This window comes from Gavialis gangeticus, unplaced genomic scaffold, assembly GCF_001723915.1.
Source record: "Gavialis gangeticus isolate Ggan-Ray unplaced genomic scaffold, GavGan_comp1, whole genome shotgun sequence".
Lineage (NCBI taxonomy): Eukaryota > Metazoa > Chordata > Crocodylia > Gavialidae > Gavialis > Gavialis gangeticus.
In genome coordinates this window covers 49,761,473-49,770,933 of record NW_017729034.1, presented here as the reverse complement: position 1 = coordinate 49,770,933, position 9,461 = coordinate 49,761,473, and positions in this window count along the sequence as shown.

Sequence of the window (9,461 nt, the reverse complement as noted above, 5' to 3'; positions counted from 1 at the left end):
TTGTGTACTGAGAAACTTATATTCTCATCTGCCTTCTCTTGTCTCAGACCAAACACACCCAATTATTTATGGCTAGGGACAGACATTAAAAAAGCCTGAGCCTGAATTCATTCAATCTTTGCAGGTTAGTATAACCTGATGAGGCTAAATCAGTTTTGTAACTGGACAGACATCCCAGAAATGCAGACATATGCCTGCAGTGGTTCAGCCTAGAAGCTGGGGGGTGCTCGAGCAGCCCTCCCTTTCTTCCACAACATGGAGCTGAGGGGGATGTGGCCAGGCTTCGGCAGGACGTTATAATTAGCCCAGCAGGGAATTGATAAGTGTTTATCTCCCAATTAAGAAAGCAACAGAGGGACATTACCAGGTACTTGTTCATTCTGCCTGTTGATTCAGCATGACCGTAGCCAGCATGTGGTCTACTAGCTAACACACAGACACCTCCTCAGCAAGGCAGAAGGAGGGGGGAATTCCTGCTTAGCAAGGTGTGGTGAGTGGGAGGGGGAAGCAGCCCACAGTGTCTGGTGCTCCAGCAAGGGAGCAGAGGGGAGGGGCCATCACTGCTGTGAACCAGAGAGACCTGCCCAGCCCAGAGAGCGTGCTAGGATGCTGGGGGTGTCTGGTTCATCTTAAACCAGGAAGGGGTCTGGGACAGACATTGCATAAACCAGTTTGAGCCAAATCAGTCAAGCCTGGTACTACTTTCAACCAGGCTTATCTCAAACCAGTTTTGGCCATTCTCAAACAGGTTTATGTGCACTAAATATCTGTTCTGTTACAGGTTTAAACTAGTTTCTGATCACTTTAACTGGTTTTGGTGTAATGTCTGTCCCTAGCCTATAGGCCATGCTTTCTAGACATCTCATCATTCTTGTTACTCTCCTCTGGACTTTTCCAAAGTTGTCTTAATTTTGTTATTACCTATAGGCTGTAGGGCTATGCGAAATTTTGCTGAGTGTTTTGTTTCGAAGCTGTTTTGACATGTTTCCAGCTCAAAACAGCGAAATCAAAACAAAATTAAAAAGCTTCAAAACAGCTTCAAAATGAAATGAGGGCACTTGAAACATTTCGAGTTTCAAAGCAGCTCGGTGGCAGAAGGCAGGGGAGGGCAAGTGCTGTGCTCCAAGTGGCTCCACCAGCCCCATGGAGCTCAGCCTGGTGGCGGGAGGTGGAGCACAGCCCTGGCTCTCCCCCACTTCCTGCAACCAGGGCTGCACTCTGACCAGCTCTGCCAGCCCCATGGAGCTCATTCTGCCCTCCCAGCACTGCCTGACTCCTCTTGGAGGTGCTGAATCTGCATGCGAGATGACAGGAGGCTGCTGCTGTCGGTTTTCCTTTGAATAGTTTAAGGTGCAGTTTCCCAGAAACCTCTGCATGTATCTCCTTGAAACTTGTCAGACTTCATGCCCTCAGAAGGGGCTACTATCTCTGCAACTTTCATCTGAATCAGGCAATAAATGACAATGTTTTAGGCATTTTCATGATTCCCCATTATAGCCTATGGGCGAAACACGTTGAAACAGTGGAACAGTTTCGATGAAATGAAGTGGAGCAGTGCCTTGAAAGGAAAAAAAAAGATGAAATGAAACTCTGTCCCTTCGAAACGGTGAAACGGACGTCGAGATAAAACGGCACCGTTTCACACAGCCTTAACAGGCTGCTTGCAGATGTAGGGAAAAAAATAAAAACAGTGCTTTACTTTAAACTCAGCACGCTCCACTGCTGAGCCCAGCACATGCCCAGAAGAGGCATTGCGTTAGCTGGACCTGGTTTTCCCATCCTCTGTATAGGTCAGGTGTTTTAGTGGGGCTTTTTTGGCATTTTATCTAATAGCTGATTGAATCCGTTTTACATAAAAGTGCCAAAAAGCCCTGCTGAAGCACCTGATCTATACAGATGCTGCAGAGCCAGGTCAAAGTAACACACTGCTACTTCCAGTACAGGGTCCCCACCCCTGGTCTGTCAGTACCCATAGTGTTCAAAAGTGGTTATTTTAAAAGGTATTACAGCTGAGATCTCACCCGTGCTGAATAAGCTCTAACAATACTCCAGTTAATACATTCCAACATAAGAAACATAGTTTGCATCATACTGTTCCCTCAATTTGTGATTAAATTGCAGATTTGCAATTTGAGATCCACTGTTACTCCCAGATATACTCTGCTATATTGTTGCCTAGCTAGATGTTAGTCATTTTGTTCTTATGCATGTGATTTCCCTCTCAAGTACAGTGCTTTACACTTGATTTCAGGCCCTCTGTTCAATGTGTCAAGCTGATTTTGAATGTTGATTTTTGACTTTCAAAATGTATGTGCCCCTCTGAGGTTGGCATCGTCTATACAGTTTAAAAGTGAACTCTGTGTTCAGTCCTTTAAATCTTTAATTAAACTACTATAAGAACTGGGCCCAGGACAAAAGTCTGTGGGATCTCAATTGAGCTATCCTTCTGGTTTAACAGCAATTATCATGAATAAAAACACCTTTTTGAGTGCTGTTTTAACTAATTTACATCCACCTGATGGTGATGGCATCTGGAGCTTGCTTATTGAGAAAGTTTTCTTAAGTAGACACTTTAGCTGTTCTGCATAAATATTACTTAGTACTGTGATCCTGTGGTCTCTCACAAGGTAAGTCCAGCTGCACTGGGATGGTGGGAATCCAATAAGTACCAGAATGTGGTGGGAAATATAGCTACCAAGTCGATCAGCATTGCTGTGTTCACTGACTCCCTGCTGACCTACTGCCTCAGGTTGCCCACAAGGGACATTGTGCTATGGATTTGTTGTGGATCTGTGTATTACCTCTTGTGGTCTCCATTGCACATGATAACCCTCATTTCTTGTCCTGCACTGGGCTGCTGTGTTCCTCTTCAGTCTGGGCTGCATTTTAGCTATCAGAGAAGTGTTCACTAAATGTTCCTTCCCTACCTCAATGGGTTGTCATGAGACTTAATTATTTGATATATGTAATGCATGCAAATATATGGGTGAAAGGCAATATGTAGGGCATGTTATTTATTATGAAGTATGCAACATATCTAGATGGATCAGAGACTGATGTGTTTGTATAAGTACAAATCAATACAGCTGGTAAATAACTGTCAATGTGTCTAGTAACCTGTGTCATATCTAGGAGCTATGAGGGGAATGGCAGAACTTCTAAATGGTGAGAAAGAAAAGGGGAAAGTGTAATGCAAAAAGAATGTATCAAATGTTCAAAATTCAATACTTAGCAATGTGCACAGTGCAGTTGTGCTGGTCTCCACACCACAGCTCCATCCATGCCTGAAAGAAATAGTGGGGTTGGAATGTGTGTGTCTATTGAGTGAGCCCATTGAGCAATGACCTGTGGGAATTCGGTCAGCCAGCGGTAATCCTTTTAAAAGAAGTGACATACCGTAGAGGGTAAGGATTAGTCGAGTCTGACTAGTCGCATAGAGAGTCAATGTTCAGGGCCTTAAAGGGCCAAAGACAGATACTATGATTATTTTAAAGAAATCATTCATGCTCAGCTGTGACTTAAAATTGAACAATAATAGAAATGCTGCTCATGGAAGAAGATAGCTAGTCAATGCCCTGATAATAAAGGATCACATGCCAACATCTATATGCGAGTGATCAGCCACACTTTACTTGAATGAATTGTACACATTTGATGTAATCGGGAGAGATTACATTGGTGCACACAGTTAAATCATTCTGAGGACTGCAGATGAAGGAAAGACTTATTAAAGGCCAGTGCTGACTGGATGCTTTAATACTCTGCTATTCACAGCAATCCCATGCTCCCCTCTCATCAATCTGGCTTTCCAGTGTGCGGCTTTGGTTATGTAGTTAGTCATGTCCTCTGATAAGTAACCAGCAATATTTTGTTTTTAGACTACTTTCTAGCAGTGACTGTCTTTTCTTTCCTGAATCATTCAGTTACCTCAGTAGTTCTGCCAACTATAAACATTTGATGGAAATAATTAAGTAGGCTGTAATGAAGAGAGAGATTTCACATTAAGTTCCTATTACCTGTTGCTATTTGCACTACAGAAAATTACTTTATTGGGTTCAAGAGTTTAAAAACAAATAAAATGACTTTGTGGTAAATACAACATCATAGTGTTTTTTTTTCAAAGCAATGCATATTGAGAAGCACAAGTTTATTTTAATTAAGGCACTGTAAAATCATAAATTATTTTAGAATTCAAGAAGTTACTGGAAGACCAAAGAGTGCTGTTAATCAGAGTATTATGAAGTAGAATATCTTTGGGAAGAGACATTTTCATTTTAAATATTGGTTTAAACTTGGCAAACATTCAAGGTCTAGTCTATCTTAATAAATTACTCTCAATTGCACCATGCTCATTAGACTAAGATAATATGACACCAATATAGATTGATCCCATATTGCTTTTTACTGGGCATGCAACTTCATTAATAAGTTTTGGGGAGAGGGTTGTTATATGGTTAGGTTGTGGCATACTGGACACCTCAGTTTGATTCCTGTAGTTCACAGAGAAGCCTGTGGTCATAACTAACTTACCCTGTTTTGCCTCAGTTTTTCCCATATATGTAAAATAGACATAACAAAACTTCTGTCCTCCTCCTCAGAAGTGTTGTGCGAGTGAATATATATGAACCATTGCTAGAGGTGCTAAGTTAGTCTCTAATCACCCAGGCAGAAGGTATGGCAAGATGGTATTTTAGAGACTAACTAGTTCAGAGAGCTATTAGCGGTTGTTGGCAGCAAACCTACTTTGTCAGACTGCTTCATCAGATTAATGGTTGGTATGCTCTCATGTTACAGTGATAAGGGCCAACCATGTAAATCTGTTAAATAAATGTGCTGCTTCTCCAATATGATTTACCTCTGCTTGGGGTATGTAAAATTATGTTTGAAACCAGGCCTTACTTTACTGCTTGCCCTTCAGATCGGATAATAAGCTGCACTTCAGCTTGCTATGAAAGATGTAACCACCTTACTTGCACTCATTCCCCTTGGCATCCTCTTTCCCTTATACCAAAAATAAAAGAAAAAGACATAAGAAAGCAATAGTCTTTGATGTGGCAACACTAGCAAAGCCTATGGTTTAGCTGTGGTTAAGCGCTGTAATAAAAATAGTATTCTTTCTAGGTTTCCATCTCTGTGGGAAATGGGTAGACTTCTCTAGGTTGGCAGCTGTGTACAAAATGGTGGTTGTACAAGTAAAACAAGAATAAGAGAAAAAAAGGCCATAAGAATATTATCTGAGGTTGGGTGTGTCTGCTGCTTCTCATGGCCTCTTTAAGGCCTTTCCTGATATTTTTAAACTTCCTTTCAACTTGCTGGAGGTCTGGATGTTATCTCTGGAAAAACAGAGTAGGTATTTCAGTAATTTGTTATAGAAGTGGATTCTATTTTCTCATGAGATTATAGTCATATGAAAGGTATGTTAATGCTTATTTTGTGAAATGTGCTATATGCACGCTGCTGTTTTCTGCACACGCATAATATTAAGCAAGTATAATAGCTGTGACCAAAAAAACTAGATAGATATTTAACATCTATGAACATTTTCCCCATATGTACTTTGTTGAGGAATTTGGCCCTAACTGTTTCAAAACTGATTAAGATTCCAGTCAGAGACAATCTTCAATTTTTAAATAAATGTCTATTTGTATTTGGCTTCACTGAATCATAGATATTTGCAGCTTCCTTTTTATCTTGCTCTTATAAAAACTTAATATTTATATTTGTCAAAAAATACTTAATCTTGACCTTTTTACTTTTGAAGGGCATTGCTAAGCAACACTTGTTATGGAAAAGCAGCAACAATCAGCCTAGTTCTCAATGTAAAACAAGTGAAGCAAAGTCCAGGAGTTCAACTGAAGGACACAATTCTTGTCCCAGCTCTGCTTAGCTGATCTCGATTATGAAATTCTGACAGGAAAGAAGAATTTTAACCTGGGGGCAGTTTCTTTCCCAGAGGATAGAGGGATTATGGAGAAAGATGGTATTTGATGACTCTGGACCATTGGCCAGAAACCATTTGGGATGCTGGAATTCTTATAGTTATTAATTCAGGTGTTCTTGTCAGCTATTACAGCCTGCACCAGAGGACTTTAAAGTGGCAGATCAGGAGGGTAACATAGATGTGATTAGGAGAAGGAATATCTAATAAGACATGATTGCTTAACTTTTGAAGGATACAGTTATAGTCATCTGAGACATAAGGTGCTTTTACCAGTTTTAATCTGACAGGTGACTGACAGATAAAATGATGATGACACAAAACCTCATATACATAACAGATAGGTTGTAAAAGTGCTCAGAAAGTAATAGAGGATAAAGAACGAGTTTGGGAAATTGCCTAATTAATGATTTAAGAATATTAAAAAAAATGGGTGCCCATTGAATAGTAAGGATAAAGCATACAGCAGCTTTCCTTACATGAGAGCAAATTGCAAAGTAAAGGTCTTTTTGCAGGTGATTTCATCAGTACCACCATAAAGGGGGGAGTGGGTGTATTTTTGGCATAGGAACATATTAATCAGAGAGAAGATCTTAATCTGAAGATAGGCACTGTTGACATACTTAGATAATGTTTAAAGTCTGTAGAAATACAGTAGAATTATTTTCTTTAATCCAGGTCTATAGTGCAGGGGAGGTGCAGATATGTATGATTCCTTTAAACATAAACCAATGCAGAATGTTAGGTTTAGTTACTCATTACACTTTAAGCTCTCAAATGTTGATCGGTGTTAGTGTTGGCTCTATTTTAGAGCAGTTGCATGTTTGGGCTAAAAACTTTCTCTGATGTTTCAGACCTGCAGAGCTGTGACTTGCCACTAGAGGTCTGGTGAGCAGGGTCCTGACTAGGAGCTACAGCTTTGAGTTTCCACTAGAAGGCTGGTGAGCCAGGGCAGGCTCCTATCTGAGCTCTAGGTGTGGGTGGTTGGAGAGATGGGTTGGTGGGACAGGAACATGAGGCTGGAAGGGGGAGTTTAATGATGGGGAGCGGGTAATGAAATGGGAGGTGGAGAGGCAAGGGTTGGGAATGATGGCTGGGTGGTGAAATGAAAGAAGTCAGCCACTGAAGCCACAAAGAGATAAAGTAAAAAGAAGTTAAAAAAAAAAAAAGTCAAAAAGTACTAGTAAATCAAATCCTCATGTTTTAATGAACTGGGATTGAGTAACCTTAGCTCATGGGGACACTGTCCTTGCCCTGGGAAGGAAGCCCCAGCTCACAGGGACCCCAGTGTGGCCCCCTAGCCTTCCCTCCCAGACTGGTTTGTACCCCTGTGACCTGCCCCAGCAGGTCACATGGGGGGGGGTGGGCAGGGGGATGGAGAGTTGGTTTGGTTCTAGTGCCACCTGCTGGACAGTAGAGTTGAGGGGGTGGAAAGTTGTCCGCACAGAACAGGATGGTGGGAAGAGGGGACAGTGCTTCTTAGGATGCTGGAAGACTGAAACTCAGGCAGCTTGCCTGTGGGGAGTGGTCACACATTCATGGAACACAAGCTGGGTAACATGGATCAGAGAGAAACCTGCCCTGGAGCGGCATAACTTTAAAACACAAAGTGAGTTCTTAAAAGTAGTATACACATCTTAATATGTGAAAAATCCAGGGGTTAAGAGCTCCCTGAGCTGCCTAGAATGTGTGTGTTACAAGGTCTGCTGAATTCTCTAATGGAGTGAGTGCAGAAGAATGAGAAGTCACTCTGAACTGGGTAGTATAATTAACTAAATCTGACTTTGATTTATTCTGACTAAGACACTGCCTTTGTTTTTACCGTTTGTGTGTTTTATCAAATCATCCTTGCCGATTAAAATGAAAGGCTCAGCAGTGCTGGGATGGCGTAGCATTTCCTAAAAGAAACTTTTATAATGAATATCTGTGTAAAAATGAAAATAAACTGTTGCAAAACATATTTATCTTTCACAGTTCAGCTTTAGCAAAAATTTCCTGGCAACCTAGAGAGTGCAAGTGATGGTGGGTATTAGAAACTGATTAATTAATGTTTGGATCTTATTATGCCTTATATTTCCGCTACTAAGTTAATATGGCAGGATATGTGTTGTATGTTATAGGGCTGCAAAATCAGAGAAAATTTGTAAAACATATATTGCTTGTGTGTAGGGAAAAGTTTACTATGTCATGTAACTAACTGCATCCATTCCCCACCAAACATACGTATGGGTCATATGGCACTAATGAAGGTATGACAAAACTGAAGCAAAAGGACTCTAGAAATGATGTGTTCTGTTTGGTTTTTTATCTTTTTTCAGGCTGAAACAACTTCAAGTTTGTTCCCCTTGGCAAATATTTACAATGACCGTACACATAACACATCCCGTATTTTCTCATATCAGTGTACAAAGCAAGCTAGAGGAGACTGAGGGCCAGAGATAGCCCATAAGTCAGTGGTGGACTTGGGAAGAGAACGTAGACCTCCCATCATCTCCTCTTTTGGGCTACAGTAATGTCATGCTCTGTGACATCCATTGGTAGGATCATAGATTGTTATAGAGAGTGGGAGGGCACTGATAATATCATCTTGGCAATTGATTAGCTTTTCTTTCAGGGGAGAAATGGAAGTCTTCTGGTTCTAATCTGATACCAACTCAAATGAACCTTAAAAATAATTTTTATTTTAATCTTTTATAAAATGAAGGTTTTACTGGAATATATTGTTGCCTCTACAGAAAAAGCAGCTCTCAAGTAATGAAAAGGGCCCGTTTTCATAAATATCGGTTGTAGAGTACAGAGAAGAAATGTCCTAACTTTCAGATATTTGACGTCTGAACTGTTTTGTGTGTGAAGTTATTTTGTGATCTGTTGGATTTTTTTTTTTGGAGATAGTGGAGGAAGTTTTTGAGTTCTGTCAGTGTCATGCTGTCACATAAAATATGTTAGTAATTGGGCCTGGAATTTATAAAGACTAATGCCAAGGGGTTAGATTTTCTTGGTTGCACGATGTGTCATTGTCTGAAAGAATGAAAGATTTTGAGCAATGAGAAGAATGTATCAGTCTCACAGATAAGAACATTCTTTTTTCCCACTCTACTTCTGTTAAAGTTTATTCCTATGCTAATATGAATTAACTTTTTAAAGTAGTATATTAAACTGCATTAAACTTCTGCGGGCACCTTTCTATTCTGAAGTAAAAGGGATTTAATGCAGTTAAGTTTAATAACTAAAATAAAGTTTACTTAATTTAGTTTAGGTTTAGCACTAAAGTAAACTAGATCTTTTACCTGCTCACCTAAAGTAAATCAAGTTCAACTGAATGCATTCTGAATAAGACAGTCTATAAAGGGTTTTAGTGTTGTTGTTTGTGTAATCCCCTTTCAGTTCACACCACTTATGAATTTTGATTAATTTAATTAGCGTCCCTATGTAGATAAGATATACAGCATTTTTGTGAAGTTAAAAACTGCTGTGATGCACTCTTTTTATGGTCTCTTTGGCAGCTTGCACACATTTAAAAAAA